Below are 16,269 nucleotides of genomic sequence, written 5' to 3' on the forward strand. Positions count from 1 at the left end.
CCCTGCGACACCGATCGATCTCCATCCACCGAGGCAGAGAGGGAGCCCGCCAGGATCTCCCCCCAGGTCGGTTGCTGGCAGCGTCTCGGGAGGGTGATAGATTGTCTGGCTCCCACCTTCGCTCCCCCGCACTGCACGGGGTCCCTCGGGGTGGGATTTCAAGGGGAGAGGTGGACTGGGCAGATAACGGCGTGCCAGCACACAGGCACGTGTGTGCAGGTAACGGGTAGCTGGGAGGGTGAGTTTGGGTTGATTTATTAGGCTCTGAGCCAGGCTGGAGCTAATAAATAAAAGAGAGGAATGCGCCGAGACAAAGAGCTCTGCAGTCTCCTTTATTCATCGCACTCCCATAACACCTTGAAGAGATAAATAAGAGTGGATGAGGGCTCAAGGCTCCCCTCCTGAGAGGAGCGGGCTGGGACGTGGCTGGGGTGCCTCAGAGCCTTCCCAGAAGTGCCCCTTGCTGCTGGAGAGGCCTCGGGTGTCTGATGCAAGCAGATGATCTTCCACTACCACGTGGGAAACCTGCTTCAGGCTCTGGAAACGTGTCCTCCCCTCGCCCCTGGAGGTACCCTGCGAGGTACCGCGTCGGCTACACGCGGCCTCTCCAGCCCTTCGTACAGGAACACCCCTGTTCCCCTGTGTCTACTGGAAACCCCCCCAGCAGATGCAGCCTAGGATTAGAGTTGCCTTTTTATAACCTTAAGACCTTGGCAGCTCATCTTTCATCTCGTGATCAACCAATACATCCTGATCTTCCTTCTCCTCAGTCATTTTGAGTGGATGAGCTCTTGGCTAACAGCAGAAATCCTTGTTTATTAGTCCTTACATGCATGCGTGCATGACCTTGAAATCCATATCCCCCTTGTCATTCCACTCCCCAGGGTCTTTCGGAGTTTTCAACATATCCTGCTTCTTCTCGGTACCGAGGACACCTCCTGGCTTTGTGTCGTTAGCACATTTGCTGAGGTCACTCTCATCTTTGGCGCCAAGATCATCAGCAGAAATGCTGGAGAGATGTCCGCTTAGCAGAGTCCCGGGTCTGAAACTCCCAGGGCTCCAGCAGTAACTCTCCCAGCACAATTTTCAGAGCTTTTTACTAGTTATACCATTTGCTCCAAGCACCATGTCAGGTGCACTGAAGAAGCTCAGAAAGTTGAAACCATCTCCCATTTGTTTCTGAGGTCTCTTCTTTTCAAGGAAAAGTGCCAAATTATTGTGGACGATCGACCTTCATTGAACCCAGGTGGCATCCTTGCCTGTTTTATCTCACTGTCACCAGCTTGTCTGAACTTGAGGGATCCAAGATATACTTTGTGCCTCTAGCCAAACCTTCAAGTCTTTGTGTGTTTTGATGCCGAGTTCTCAGGAACCAATCTCTCCTTGCCTGGGACAGGTTGCTTTCCATCGCTCGGCACCTGCTGCAATCTGAAGGCTGTTGCCAGCTCTGTTGCCTCACTTCTGGCAGCAAACGGCACCTTCCTGGGATAGTGGTGAGGTTTCCTCACTCGTGATGGATTTCAGAAGCTAGAGGAGAGCTTCCCAATGGCAAAACACTCGAAGTCAGAATTTTTCCTTTTGTGTAGGAGACGGGCAAAGCTGCTGAGAAATGGTGAGGGAGAAGTCCTCCGCCCCTAGGTGATGGCACGAACGCCGTCAAATGGCAGAACTGTAACTCCTATTTCAGATGAGCAGTGCTCATCAGGTCACGGGAGGTTTGCCTGTTTTTGAGCTTGGGCCTGAACAGGCTTCGGGAGGAGACTTTCCACCGACCTCAGGGGGGCTCTGAGTCAGGAGGTACTGAAATCACAGTCAGAGTCAGCATCTCCCTGCTTCCCTCTCACCCCTGCTCCCCAAACAATGACACTCAGGGCTGGTTTGGCGGATAAGCAACGTCTCTAGGCTTATGCACCCAACACACCAAGTTATTATAGCACAGAGTGGGTGTTAAAGTAGCTGCTTAAACCCCTCTGAAGAACCTGTGGAGGTGGCCGAGGCTGCTTCTTGCTCTGAGCAGCCGAGTCTCTTCGTGGGGGGAGGCTGGGTCCTGCGAAACACTAAATGAGAACATTATCAGTGTAACCATTTTAAATAGTTAATGATTTTTTTTCCTTTAACAGACTCTAATTACAGTCGCTGAGCACACACTTTCCTTATTAAAACCAGCACTTAAGCGGTAGCAGAGTGTAAGGATAAAAACCCAAAAGTTGCAGAAGTGTTGTTCTTCTCTGAGGACTTTTCATCAGTGATGCGGGCAGTGACCGTGGGCATCGGGGGGTGGCTGAACCCCGGTGTGGCGGTGCCTCTCCGTCACCTCCTGAAAACTTCTGAAAACCACTTCTGAAAATAAGATGGCAAAATTGCTCCATCAAGTAACTCTCAGCCTGGCGATACGCCAGGACCTGGGGATGTCTGGCTGCTGCAGGAGCACTGCGAAAGGGAAGCTAAATGCTTAAATGATGCCTCAGAGAGAGATGTATTGAAAAATCTGTAAATCTAAATTTGCGGATTACTTTCAAAGGGGACATCGTTTATTTTTAATTTTTTTTTTTACTCTGGGGAGCTAGTGGAAATTTTCTGATTTTAATCAAGCCGTTGCTAATACACGAGAAGAGCTAAGCTACAAGTATAAATTGTGATGCTCCTTTGACCGCTGCCTTCACATGCTGCCCACTTACTCATCTCCCCTGAGATTAATGCCCCACTTCTCCAGCCTGTGACTCATTTCAGGGAACAGCAATATTAAACTCATCCCACCCCAAAAATCTGTCCTTCCTCCCACAGGCTGGGTTTGTCTTCTTCCTCCTTTCTCTGCTGCCCAAAGGCTCTGCTGGGGAACATTTAGTGGTGCAGAAGATGTGCTGAAAGTGTGATGTTCCCTGTGTCTTCAGCGTTGAAAAGGAAACTCTCCCACTGAAATTTATTTGCTTCCCAGTTCGATCCAAGGCTTCTTTAACCATAACAGGGTCCTGCCATGGGGAACCTTAACACGTGCAGAGCCCTAGCAGGGGGGTTGTGCCAATCCCCGTGGTTTTTGGCTGTGCTGAAGCAATCTGTTTGGTTTCCCAGCAGCAATCCGAGTGATGGAGGTGCGTGTGTCGGTACAGCACTCAGAGGCTTGGTGCGGTGTTCAGCTCACCCCATACGATCCCGGCACAGCAGGCGAGCCCCCGCCGAGGAGAGGGACAAGAAACTGTAAGCAGGGGACTTGCCCCCAGGAGGTTAGATCTGGGGATGTTCCACAGATACAACCTCCAGTCTCTTCTGCGTCCTTTGCTGCGACCCAGAAGAAAGCAGCACTTGGGTAGACTTGGAGAGGTGATGTAGATGTCACCAGTGGGGATCTAAGGGGGTTTGAGAGGATCACAAGAGAGGTGCTGAGGGCAGGGGGAGCCTGTGGCCACACAGAGCTGCAAGGAGAGGAGAAGAAGAGCACAAAGGTCTTGGCAAAATGGCCAAAACCAGCACGGTGTGGCTGGGAGCTGCCCGGCATCGCCTGCCTGTGGAAGGCTACGAAAGCGCCGGGACTCAGCGGTGCTGGTGCTTCAAAAGCAGAGCCCCGGGGCACTGAGGGATCCCCTCGAAACAGGGGTGGATGGATGCGGCCAGACAGGCTGTGTGGCCCTGGGAGCCAGGTCAGCCCATTTGTTCCTGAGCCAAACCAGCGACTGGGGAAACGTGAAATAAAACCGCCCCTCTCTGAACAGACCCGGCAAAGCGCCGGGGAGGGGAGGCAGGCAGGAGCCGGCTGGAGGGGCCGGGGGTCCTGGCTGGGCCCTGGGGAGGTGTCCGTGCTCCCAGACCGTCGGCTCAGGTCAGTCAGCACGCAAAAGCCTTTCTCCCTCAGCCCCGAGGTCCTGCCGGCGTTTGCTGATTTCCCGGTTGGTTCCCCAGGTCTCTCGGGGGGGGTCTGGTAGGTGGTTGCCACGTGTGAACCGAACCCAGGGCGCATCGGTCCGCGCTGGCTGAGGCAGGGGAGGCTCAGGGCACCCCTGGATTTGCCAAGCTGTTAAGCGGTGATAAATTCTGGGATGTCTGCAATGAATTGCCACATGTCATTGGAAAATAACTGGAAGGCTGATGGGATTGTTTTCTCCCCCAGTGGAGATTCAGCACACATGCACGCTGGACTGCCTTCCCGTGAAGTTTCACCCTTGCTTCTCACTGGGGAGGTTCTCCTCAGCAGCGCCCCAACGTGTGCCCCCCATCTTCGGGGACGCCGATGGCAGGGCCAGGTCTGTCCCAACATCATCCCTCTGCGATGGCTCATGGGGTGCTTGGCACCCTCCTCTTTCAGCATCGCCTCCCACCGCCACAGAGCGGGCTGTCCCCTACCAGGGGAAGGGATTCAGCGTGCTGGTCCTAACCGGTGCAGATGTCACCCAGGATCCTTCCTTTCTCTCTGCAGCGTTCCCGCTCCAGAGGTTTTCCAGGAGTTAAATGGCAGTTGCTAGAAGCCAACCCCAGCTGCAGCACGGCGAGCTGGCAGCACCTGGAAGTATTTCATCACACGGAGCGAGGGAGCAATGCAGTGCCAACGGGCAGTTATTTACCACAGCCACCCCTCCGTCATTTCTCGGTGTCCTAAGGGCTGAGTGGCTCAGGGGGGCAAGGACAGCATTTTGCATCTTCCTTCCCAGTTAGGAGAGCTGTAAAAGCCCCCCTTTCATGGTCCCATCCCCGCTGATGAACTCCAGCAGCTCCGACCACGGCTCCCACGGTGCAGCTCAGCAAACGGGACCTGAGTTATTTGCAAGATCCTCCTGTTTTCAGACAATTCCTCCTTGCTTCGGGCAGCAGGCCGCTCATTCAGCATGATCTAAACCTGCCCAACCTCTGCTAACCTCTGCAGTGCAATCTGCTTCGTAGAGATATCTAAATAAGTAAAACTTGACATGCTAATGAGTGCCTGCATGCAGCCAGGCGTTAGAGAGGGGCTGCAGGAATAGCTTCCTCATTAAAGAGAAGCGCGCAGGCTATTTTATTTTCAAGCCTCATTCCACCCATCGCGGCTTATGGCTGATGATTTTGGGGAAATCTGTTGAAAAGTTTTTGGATGTGTCAAGTGGGAGGCCAAAATTTAATGTATAGCTGAGTCTAGTGCAGATTTCTTCTCGCTGCCATGGTAACCAAACTAACTAAAAATAAAAAGTATTCCCATAAATGTCAAAACACACCATGCTTCCGTGACGTATGGAGTATCTGACCTGAAATCTGTAGTCATTATGTAACAACGTTTAACATTACAATAATTACATGGGAAAACTGTCTCCAGGTTAGACGGTTTGCATAACTTTGGTAGTCAATCTGCCTCCCTGTGTTCTTTGACATTTATGTTGTTAACATGATAATTAGATGCTTGGCATAGCTGTTTAACATCTGCTATGGTGTGTTACACACAAAGGGAGACACTGGACTCATGAAACCGGTGCCGTTGTCCATCTTCTCTAAATAACCGCTAAATAAACCACTATCCAGGGCTTGGAAAAATCTGGATTTTTGGAAAATCTGGCTGTGCACCTGCAACACCGCGTGGACTTGGCCAGGCAGCCTGCGGGGAAGACGCCGTGGGCATGCAAGGTGTGTCTGAGCTGCTCTCTCCCAGATGCGCAGATATCCCGCCAGCTCGCAGCCCCCAGGAGGAGGCACCCCTGTCTGCTGCCTCCGTCCAAGGACTCGATTCATCTCTTCCTACATCAGACATCTGAAACAAGGCAGGAGCTTGGCAGGCGAGCCTGGGGAGACTTGCTCAAGTGTAGATGTCTTCGTGGTGGACATCTAATGCTAGGTGGGATGAGACAGATGGGCTCATACCCACGTGCTGAGTTTTTCTGTTGCTCTAAGTGGCCTTCAGATGAAGCGCAGGACTCCAGGACACTCACCCCGCTTCAGAGACTTCCCGAAAGGCTGGGGTTGTCGCCACCGAGGTCAGGAGAAGGTGCCACCGTGCCTCGCCGTGGGTGTGCTGACGGCTCGTGCTGCCGTGTGTTTTCCCTTCCAGGACACCTGAGGTGGGGTCTCACCAGAAGGAAGACAAGAGTGAAGAGGCAGCGCTCTCCCCGGGGCCGTCCCGCCTCAGATCCCAAGACCTGCCGGCCAGATGCCAAACCCTGGCAGACGGAAGCTGACCTGACCTGAAGCCACGGTGATGGCCAGGCCGAGGCAGAGGCAACGATGGGCTCAAACACCCCACCTCGCAGTGGTGTGGCGGCACCTCCCCCGGCATTGCTGCTGTCCTGGTGCTGTGTCTGTGCCATCGGGGCAGGCAGGAGAGCTTGCTCGGGAAGACCGGCCACCTTCAGGGGAGGCTCGCGTGGGCTTGGGAGGCCCGTGTTCCTCTCACAGCCGTTGCCTTTTCAGCAGCCATCTGGGCTTGCTCACCGAGCCGACCGGTCCTAAGCTGAAGGCTGTGGGGAGCACGGCAGCAGGTAGACCCTTCGCTCCTCCCACAGCTGCTGCTTTGGTGGTGGCTGTGGCGGTGGCTGAGCTCCAGCCCTGGATGGGGTTGGTGGTATTGATCCCACGCTCACCCTCCACGGAGGAATCGCTGCTTCCAGCTCCTTGGCAAGTCTCCCTCTCCTCCCGCCACGGATAGCGCGGTGTGGGTGTTCCCACGAGCCTGTTGCCATGCAGTGACACACTCAGATGAATCGAGGAGGTGGTGGAAGCGCTGAGGAGATGTGAGGGAAGCAAACCAGGCATGTTCCCAGCCCTGACAGCCTGCTCCTCCTGAAAACTCACCTCTGGCTGGCAAAGTCACATTTTAAATCTCAATAAAAAGGCAACGTGGTGGGAGGACATCGAGAGAAACCAGCATCTCCCCCCAGGAGGTGGCTGGGCTCAGGGAAAATGCTGGGCTGCCACTCACCTGGAGCAATGTGTCCACGGGTGTCCAGTGTTGCTCTACCTCCCACTATTCTGCTACCAAGGTTAACTTCAAGAAAATCAGAACACTCTTGTTTGGGGTGCTACTTCAATCACTCAGACATTCCCCATGCATTTAGGGGATCCAGCACCCAGGCATCCAGCCCAGCCTCATGGCTGGAAGAAGATGTGCAATCCCATCTGGTTCAGACACGGTGAGAGCAGGTGCCGGCACAGACAAACAGATGATCTATGCAGGAGAGGATGTGGAAAGAAAAGATCTCATGGGACATGTTATTGGATACACCATCTCCCTGGAAGCTGAACTGTCCTCGCCGCAGCTTCTCTGTGACGGGCTGACACTTCTCTCCTGGGGGGTCCTTGCTGTCCTGGCAGTGGAGCAGGATTTTACGGAACAAGAGACGTGTAAACACCTTGCCTGGGGCATTGCTGCGGGCAGACAGACCTCAGGGCCTTGTGATCGTAGCCAAGAGCTGGCAAGGGGATGTCACCTGCCGCCCCCCTGAGATAAGGACCAAGCCCTTTTGAAGCAAAAGCCTTTTTCCTCTTTTTTCCCTGATTATTTCTAACGGCCATATGGCACCAGAGTGGATGCAGCCTGGGTGGGAAATGGTTTATAGACCCTTACAACATTCCTGTCCTGTCCCCAGGAGCAGGACCAAGGCCACCACAGGCAGAACTGAAGCTTGCTGTAGGAACACTTCTTTGGCACGTCCCCACCCAGCTCTGCAACCCATCATCCAGTGCATGGGCTGCCCGGGCAGGCGCGGAGACGTTGCAGACTGGATGTTTGGAGAGGACGGCGGTGGAAGTGGTGAGGGGGATAGTCCTGAGCTGGTGTAGATGTGGGGCTCAGTCTGCTTCTGCCGTGCGGGAGCTAAGAGGCGACCCTCCAGCCTGAACTCCAAAGGAGTTTGTGGGGAAGGAGATGTCGGGGCCACGGGAAGAGGAAGGGGTGGACACCAGGACATCGGCGCTCCATGTCTGCTCCACAGTAAGTGACTTCAGGTTCACAAACGGCCAAGAAGATACGCGTGTAACTACCCGTGGGTTCAACGGCAGCTGGGTAAGACTGGCTGAAAGGAGAGCACCGACCAGCCAGGGCCCGGTTCCTGGCATGGCTGAATTGTTGAGGACCTGCCGGACATTCTTCTTAGCTCTTCTCTGCAACTCATGCTTCCCCCCCTGCTTTTGGCTTTGGTTTTCAGCAGAGAAACATCAAAGGCGCTTTCCAGGAAAGCAAAAAGGGCATCATTTGTACGGAGCCTTCAGCCACCCACTCGCTGCAACCATGCAATTTGGAAGGGCCGCTAAAACGCCGGCAAAATGAAAGGTTTGGGGATTTGTTGTTTGTGCCTTAGTGCGGAGCAGTTGGGAGCAGAGGGGTGTGGAGAACAGGGCTGGAAAAAAAATCAACCTGCAAAAGAAAAGGGAGAGAATTAAAATGAGTCGGTCTAGTATTTCTGGACTTTGGAAAATCCCAGGTGAGGAGCAAATCCACTTTGATGGGCTCTTGCAACCGCTGGATGTCCCAAAGCTGGTGGCGAGTGCCGCCTGCCTGATCCCCAGGAGGCACAAGGCAGAGGCGATCGGGACAGGACAAGGAAACACTGAACCATTTTTCTATGCGAAAAAGGGAATTTCCCTGAGTGTATGGGCCGTGGCAGCACCTCTACCCGACCCCGGCGTCCTGTAGGGCTCTAAGGTTTGTTTTTTTTTTTTTTTCCCCTGAGGAGAGTGATGTACTGGTAACACCGCTCCCGGCTCCCTCCTCCCGTGACTGCTCTGCATCCACCCGCCACCCATCCCCTCTCCTCTGCGTGCCCGGGGTGCTGGCGGGCGACTCGGTGGCACCGGGTGCTGCCGCTGTCACCTAACCGCGCTGCTCAGCTTTCGGGTGCCCAGGGGGACCCGGCATGACCCACCGCACCCGGGAGCTTCCACCAGCTCCGAGACACTGTTGCCTTTTTATTTTTTTTTTTTTGGAGATCCCTTCTCCCATACCTATGACTTGCTTTTTCCCCTCCTTTTTTTTTTTTTTTTTTTTGGAATTTTTAAATTTTTTCTTTCCCTGCTGCTATGGCAACCTGGATAAATTCTGGTCACGGCTTTGGCCTCCCCGGCTGCAGATGGCCACAGAAACTTCCATCAACAAGTGACACACCTCCCCGGGGACCGGCCGAGCTGGGGATGTCCCCTGCGGGCAGGGACCTCACTGCATCCCCAGCAAAGAGCAGAGCTCGCCCACCCGGGACGTGCTCCCTCCTCCCTCTGCCCGTGGCTCCCCCAGGACCGGGTGCTGGAAGCCTTTCAGGGCTCTATTTTGGGCAGCGGCCGCCCAGGACGGCCCCTCTGCTTTCACTCCTGGGCTGTGCGCGGTGATTCCATTTTCCAACCCTCCACTTGGGGTTTAAAAAATAGAGCTGGTTAACAGGGTTTGATCCTGCTCTCCCTCCCCTCCGTACCCACAGCTGTTGCCCCAAGCTCCTGTGGCTCCTTCTCCCCGAATCCACTCAGCTCCCTGCCAAGACCAAACCGTCCCCCCCCAGGGGAGGCCCCGGGCAGCGTTTTGAGGGACACTTTAATGTCGCAGGGATGGCAATCCTGCCTCCAGCTCCCTGTTGCACCCCATGGGAAGGGCGGGGGGTGGGTGCTGCTCCACGAGAGTCGCTGGTGGCCCCCGGTGCGACGTGGCAGAGGCAGACGGAGAAGGAAAAGCTGTGAATCCGCAGGGTGCTCCCCTCCGAGCTCTGTGGTGACTTCCTTCCTCCTTCCCTCCCTCCCTCCTCATCATCACCAGCAGCTCCTTCCAGCTCCCCTGGAAGGCAACCCATGGCCCTTCCTGCTCAGCCTGTTGGGTACCAAAACTGCCGGGCAGCTTTAGCCGCGGATGGGGAGGAGATGTGCCCACCCTTCCCGGCCTGTGTTCCTGAATCCGGAGCGTCCACGAGTTCCCTCAACGTTTGGATCCCCAAGGCTGCGGGTGTTGAGCGCTGCCCTGCCTGGGCGGCACGGTGGGTCTCCTCTGCCTAAACCCAAGGAGAGGGAACGTGTTTGGGTGACCCTGGGGGGGGGGCGTTGGGGCTCCCCAGGGCGGCTCAGTCGGCATGCTTGCCCTGAAGCCTTTGCCACGAAGCTGAACTACAGCAGCAGGGACCAGGCTCCCATTCACCCCAAGACGGGTGCTCCATGGGTGTCTTCAGTGGAGGACTGCTGAGATCGGGGGGCAGAGGGGAAAATCCCCGCTCCAGCAAGAGCGTCGTGCCGAGGAGCAGCCCCAGGCTCCTTAGGACCCGGCTTGCGGGCAGCCCCAGGTGGACTCAAGGTGTGCAGGGAGACCATCGCTTCCAGGAGACCTTCCCGGACACCACCCGTGCTCAGCACAAGCAGGTGCCTTTGCTGTGAATTCAGCTGGCCTCCAGAGTTCCTCTTCCACGGACTTCCCCACCATTCCCTCCAGCCTTCCGAAGTGTTTTGTAGCCAGACGCTGCGTGAAGTCGGGGGTATTTCAGAGCGTCCTCGCTGGGCTTGAGAGGTCCCCCCTGCTCAGAGCAGCAGGCCAGCGGTGCTCCAGATGTGGTCAGGAATGAAGAAAAGCCCGGCCTGGACCCCAGTTCTCCTCAGCACAGAGCCCACAGGCTGGAGGTGGGGGCTCCCAAATCTCCTGGGACATTCAAGAAAAGGTCCTCGTGAACTTTGCAACATTTTACTTTCGCTGACAGTTTTTACTACTGAATTCTCACTAACCTGGTATTTTATTTAACATCTCAGCTTTTCTTTCTTCCTCAAAAGTGACCTGGTCTGACTGAACTTTTCCAAAGAGATAACTAAGAGACCTGGCATGGGAAATGTCAGCTTTGGGTGCCCGGAGTTTGGGGCAGTGCCATAAGGAGCTGATAAAGGTCTCTCAGTGGGGGGAAGTGGGCAGAGATTGCGATGGGGGATGATGTTGGCTCCCCCCAGAAAAAAAATTCTGCTCCTCAGTTCTTCTTGGGACCAGATTTAATATTTTCTGTCGACGTACATGATTTTCAGTGCGCAAACAGACCTTCAGACTGAAGTTTATTTGCATTTTAATAAACCATCTCTGATGGAGAACACCCTTCTCTATTCATCGCCCATGGTAAAAAGAGTGAATCGAAAATGATGCAGGAACTTCACGCATCTGAAAGGAAATTGCAGGCTCTGACTTAACTTCACTGAGAAATCTGAAGATCAGAACGATCCCATCTGCAACGGACATCAAAAACGAGCAGCATTGGCTTATGGCGAGACCGCCCGTGGGAACGGCTTCCGTGAAGGTGCTCTTGAGTGAAAGGTGCGTGTATTTAAGAACTTAAGAGTGACCATACGTGCTGGACCCTGGGCTGGAAGCTCCTCCCGCCGTGCTCAAGCGCAAACACGTGGTGACCCTTCTCCAAGCGACCTCCTCTGGTGATCCAAGGACTTGGATCTGGATTGAGACGTTTTCCTGAAGACACCCCCCCCCGGAGGCTGTGGGCTCGGCTGGGCTGCGCCGAGGGCCGGGGAAGGAACGGGATGGAGCAGAAAGGCCCGGCGGGGCGTCGGGGAGCGCAGGGGGGGGGTGGGAGACCTCCCCTCGCGCTGCGAGGCTCGGCGCAAACCGCTTCCATCGGAGGACGAGGCCCGGGAAGGACGCGCAGCCGAAGGCGGGAGAAGTGTCTTCCCGGCTCCCCCTCTCTCATAATCCTCTTTGGCAGATGCTGCGGCTGCATCTGTGCCCCGGGGGCGGAGGTTTGCCGGAGGAGGAGCAGGAGGTGGGCAGACAAAATTACGGAGGCAAAGGCAGTCAGAGAATAGGATCCGAGCCTCTGAGATCTTCATTGTCTTCTCTGCTATTGAGCTCGGGAAAATTTAGCACCACCCGAGCGGAGCTAAAGCCATCTCTGCCATTTGCAGTTGGAAACAGGCTCCCCAAGCTCCCTATTTATAGCTGTTTAGCAGCTGCTTTGCTGAACCTTCGCACCAACGTGGGGTGATGGGCACGCTGGGGAGTCTTGGCTGTGGTTTCCCAAGCTGATCCGAAAAGATTTAAATATCTCCGAGTGGTACTGATGGAAAAGGTCTGTATTGGTCCCGGGCTGGCTTGGAAGGATCCAGCCTGGCCACGCAGCCCCACAGGCAATGCCAGGCTGGCTTTGCAACCCCTGAAACACTGGCCGTGTCACCTCCAGGGAGAGGAGCTGGGTGGCAGGGACGTCCCCCTGCCACACTCTGGGTCTCACCCCCCCGTGAGGGGGAACCCACCTCTGCCCTCGCCAGCCCCCTCCTGGGGCGTGAAATATCCCAAACGCAGAAGCGTGAGGAACACGAGGCGTGAGGAAAATGCACATCATTACGGCCAGGAGGAAAATATCGGTGGGGAGAGGAGGGGCGGGAACGAATCACTTAGGGCAGATGTCCCCACGTCTAAGCTAAGGGGAGTCTCGCCGCTCACCGCAACGTTTATAACGGAGCGAAAATGGAAAAGTGGCAAAGAGAGGAACTACTTGAGACGAATCCCAAAAAGCCTCAAAACTCCAAGCGTCCCCGAGGAGGGATCAGAGCAGCCTCCGCCACGCAGACGCAACCCCGCCGCCCCCCCGCCCGCCGTGCCCGTCCCCCGGTCCGGCTTGCCCCAGGGACACGGCAGCCCCTTAAACCGCGAGCGCCCGGCCGAGGTTCCCCTGCCGGCCCTTCGGTGGGGACGGGGCGCTGCGGCGGGCGGCCAGGCTGGGCCGTCCGGCTGCAGGGTGCTCTGTGCCACCCCGACCTGGTGCTTCACATAAGGCGTTTGACTCTTGGGAAAAAGCCGGGGAGGCTTTTCCCGTTGCCCTCATTCAGTCTGTATTTTGAAAATATTTTCCGGGGTCTGGCGAGGCTCTGTGGGAAGCCAAGCTCTGCATCAAATGGCTCCGAGCACCCTTATGCTGGCTTTCAAAACAGGCCATTAAAATTCAATTTTTAGAGTGGTTCTTTAGCCTTGAGTAGCCCTCGTGAGGATCTTCTCTCCTGGTGCTCATTGCAGCTGTGGTTCTGCCTTTGTGCAGGAAGAAAGCTGCTTGAGGACTGCATACAATTCATTAATTCCCAATTAATGGCTGTAATTATCTACCCTTACATAAATAACCAGCTGTAGCATGACACAACATTACAGTGTCTGTACAAGGTGCCCTGACTCACAGAGCAGTAGCAGGAAATAATATATGCTAAAGAAAAATCTTTATCCAAGTAAGGAATAAATAAGACATTTGCCTTTTAGAAAGAGGATGACTCTAGAGGTAAGAAAACTCTTCCACACGACGGTTTCCAAGCATCACTGACTCATTATATTTATAGGACAAATTACTTTTCATGGCAAAATTTCAAGGAGCCATAAGAAGCTTTAATCTGTAGGCAAAGAATTATAGCAGAGACCTCACTGGTGTTGGTCTTAATTCCTACACATCGCTCTTTCCATCCCCCTTTGCGCTTCCCCAGGCTGCCGGCCTGAGCCAGCCTCCAGGGCGGCGCAGCTGATCGCTTCCCAAAAATGCCTTTAAAAGTTTATGGCAAAGTATTCCTGGCAAGGAAAGGTACCCGGGAGAAGGTGCTGCCTCCAGAGACGCTCTGGAAGGGCAGCAGGGAAAGCTAGAGCCAGGCAGAATCGCGAGGTGGCCCTTGGGAGCCTGGTCAATATGCCCGAGGATTTTCTAAGCGAAGGGAGGAGCGGTGACTCCTCCTCGATGGCGCTGGAGGATGGCTCCTGCCCAGCTCCCCTCCAAAACGGTCCTCGCACAGAGAAACGACTCAACTTCCAAAGGTTTCAAGCACTAGAAAGGTGCTTCCTTCCTCTAACACACGGCAGCGAGGGCGTGTGACGCTCCTGGTCCCCCCCCAAACTCTTGCCAGGCTCCCCACATCCCCCCCCTCACGGCGTGGGGTGTGTGTGTGGGGGGTGTGGGGGGGGGCCGCAGGGGCAGCGGGGGGACACGCCAGGGGGGCCGGGCGGGGAGGGGGGGGACGTCACCGTGTCGGTCAGCCGAGATCTGTGCGGGCAGGCTGCCCTTGCGTAAGCCGGCCGGGTACCCGAAGATGCGCTCGCGAACTGCAACAGATAAAAATATCCAGGGAATACGTGTGGCTCTGACTAAAGCACTGCTAAAATAACAGAGTGCGCAAATCCCTTCTCAGAGGCGCCTTCCGAGCCTCCCGCCTGTCACCCCTCTCACCACGGACGCGCTACCTGCAACCGGGCGGGCGCTTTTCTTACCGGGATGGTGCTTTGCGTTCACTGGAGTGGGCGTAAAGAGTGAGGTTAACATGTCGCTTTGCTTGAGCTTTTTTGTAAAAGCTTTTTTTTTTGTTGTTGTTTCTTTTTTTTTTTTTTTTTTTCCCAGAAGCTCCTTGGCTTGGGGCAAATTGTGGATGTGCGATTTCCCCATGTGCTGGTTACGGTCCCCTGCCTCTGGTGCAGAGCTGCAATTAAAAAATAAAAAAATTTACACTGCAAAATTTTGCCTTGTAGGATGTTAAAATAAAATCCCAGTTTTTGGATGCCTTTTGGTTTGAAATCCAATCCTCCAGGCCCCGCTGCTGCGTGATCTGGCCATTAAACAAATTCTGCCATCCCTGCGCATCACATCACAGACTGATTTGGGTCGGGAGGGACCTCAAAGCCCCCCCAGTCCCACCCCCTGCCCCGGGCAGGGCCCCCTTCCCCCAGCCCAGGGGGCTCCCAGCCCCGTCCAACCTGGCCTTGAACCCTTCCAGGGAGGGGGCACCCACAGCTGCTCTGGGCACCCTGGGCCAGCGCCTCACCCCCCGCACAGGGAACAATTTCTGCCTTAGATCTCACCTAAATCTGCCCTCTGTCAGCTTAAAACCATCACCCCTCCTTCCATCCCCACCCCCTGACCCAGAGTCCCTCCCCACCTTTCCTGTCCCCCCTTTAAGCCCTGGGAGGCCGCTCGAAGGGCTCCCCGGAGCCTTCTCTTCTCCAGGCTGAACCCCCCCAACTCTCTCAGCCCGGCCCCCCAGGGGAGCTGCTCCAGCCCCCCCAGCATCTCCGTGGCCTCCTCTGAAGCCCACCAGATGGGATGAACAACCCAAACTCTAAAGAGTAGATCTTCCCACCACCTGCACACGCTCTGCACCACTTCTCACTAACCTGCCTTGCCAGCAGTTGAGGCACCAGGTTTTCTGCCAACCGCTATTAGCACCTGGAAGGCAGAGTCCCCCCCAGGGAGGGCGGTGGGACCCGGCTGTGCCCCCTGATTACAGCTGCACACAGGACGAGGCTGGGAAGGAATCAGGAGGGGGGCTGGGAGATGCCAACATGCCTTTTGCTGGTGCTGAGCTCCAGTTGATCGGGGGGGGGGGGAGCTGGGGGCTGCTGGGTGTCCCGGGATCTGCAGGCTCCACACCTTCCCTCCCAGCGTCTTTGCTTTCACTCTCAGGAGGAGACAGCAGCACAGGGGGTGAGGCCGGGCACGGGGCTGCGGGCATCTGCTGGGGAAGGGGGGACTCCATCTCCACCATGAGGACAGGGACGCTTGTGCTTGATGCCACCAAGTCCCTCGGGGCCTCTCCCTCAGTCAGTACTGGCAGAGGAGACTCCGCACCGGTTGTTTGTGGGCCAGCGCTGGAGAGGGACCTGCCAGCTGGATGGAGGAGAAACGGGCAGTGACCACGACCTCTTTCCATTTTAATGAGCCTCATGGAGAGTCACCGCAAGGAGGACAAGCCGAGAGGTGACAGAGGTGACAGCACAGCTCCTGCCACCCCGTACTCTGGCACCCAGCGCGGCAAAAGGGGCCGAGCCACCTCAGGAGGCTGCTCGGCCACGCAGGACGCGTGGGAAACGCATTATTCATCCTTTTGTATCCTGCAATAAGTGTATGTCACCCCGTCGCTTCGCACGCTTCCGCCGACAACAAAACGCGCACGCATTGTTAACGGCTTATTAAAATTCATTGGGAGCTGCCACTGCAGGCTGCTAAAATAGAGGCTGCTCTTGATGCTAAGCCAAAATGATTTGAGTTTTTCATCTCGGTGATCCTGTAAACAAACTGTCAGACATTCAGATGCAGGCATGGAGAAATATCCATGGACTGTAGCAGTGACAGGGTTTGGCATATATTAATTTACTAATCTGATTGTTGTGAATAAATTAAATGACAGTGTTAGAAGTGTATTCCCCGGGCCCGTGTTCTGCTGGATTAAGATGTGATGATTTTGCATCTTGGGCCATCGAGCAAATAGGGATATGTCTCAGTGGTCAACTGAACCAAACCCAGATATACACAGCCCTTTATTTTCAAATCTGTAGGTCTCAAAGTTTGGGGGAATACGCCGGTGTCCGCTCTCTGTTGCGGCAGGAAAAGCGTTAGGGAAACAGCCATG

The 16,269-nt window shown here is 55.3% G+C and overlaps 1 long non-coding RNA gene across 1 annotated transcript; it reads right to left on the bottom strand.

Annotated features, from left to right (window-relative positions):
- Positions 1-7,447: 7,447 nt before the first annotated feature.
- LOC116962167 lies at positions 7,448-16,069 on the bottom strand. Its single transcript, XR_004407404.2, has 3 exons — positions 15,035-16,069; positions 14,138-14,343; positions 7,448-8,302 (listed from the first exon to the last, which is right to left on the bottom strand). It is a non-coding gene; the product is annotated as an uncharacterized LOC116962167 (long non-coding RNA).
- Positions 16,070-16,269: the final 200 nt, after the last annotated feature.

This window comes from Tyto alba, unplaced genomic scaffold (genome assembly GCF_018691265.1).
Source record: "Tyto alba isolate M040663 unplaced genomic scaffold, T.alba_DEE_v4.0 Super-Scaffold_29, whole genome shotgun sequence".
NCBI lineage: Eukaryota > Metazoa > Chordata > Aves > Strigiformes > Tytonidae > Tyto > Tyto alba.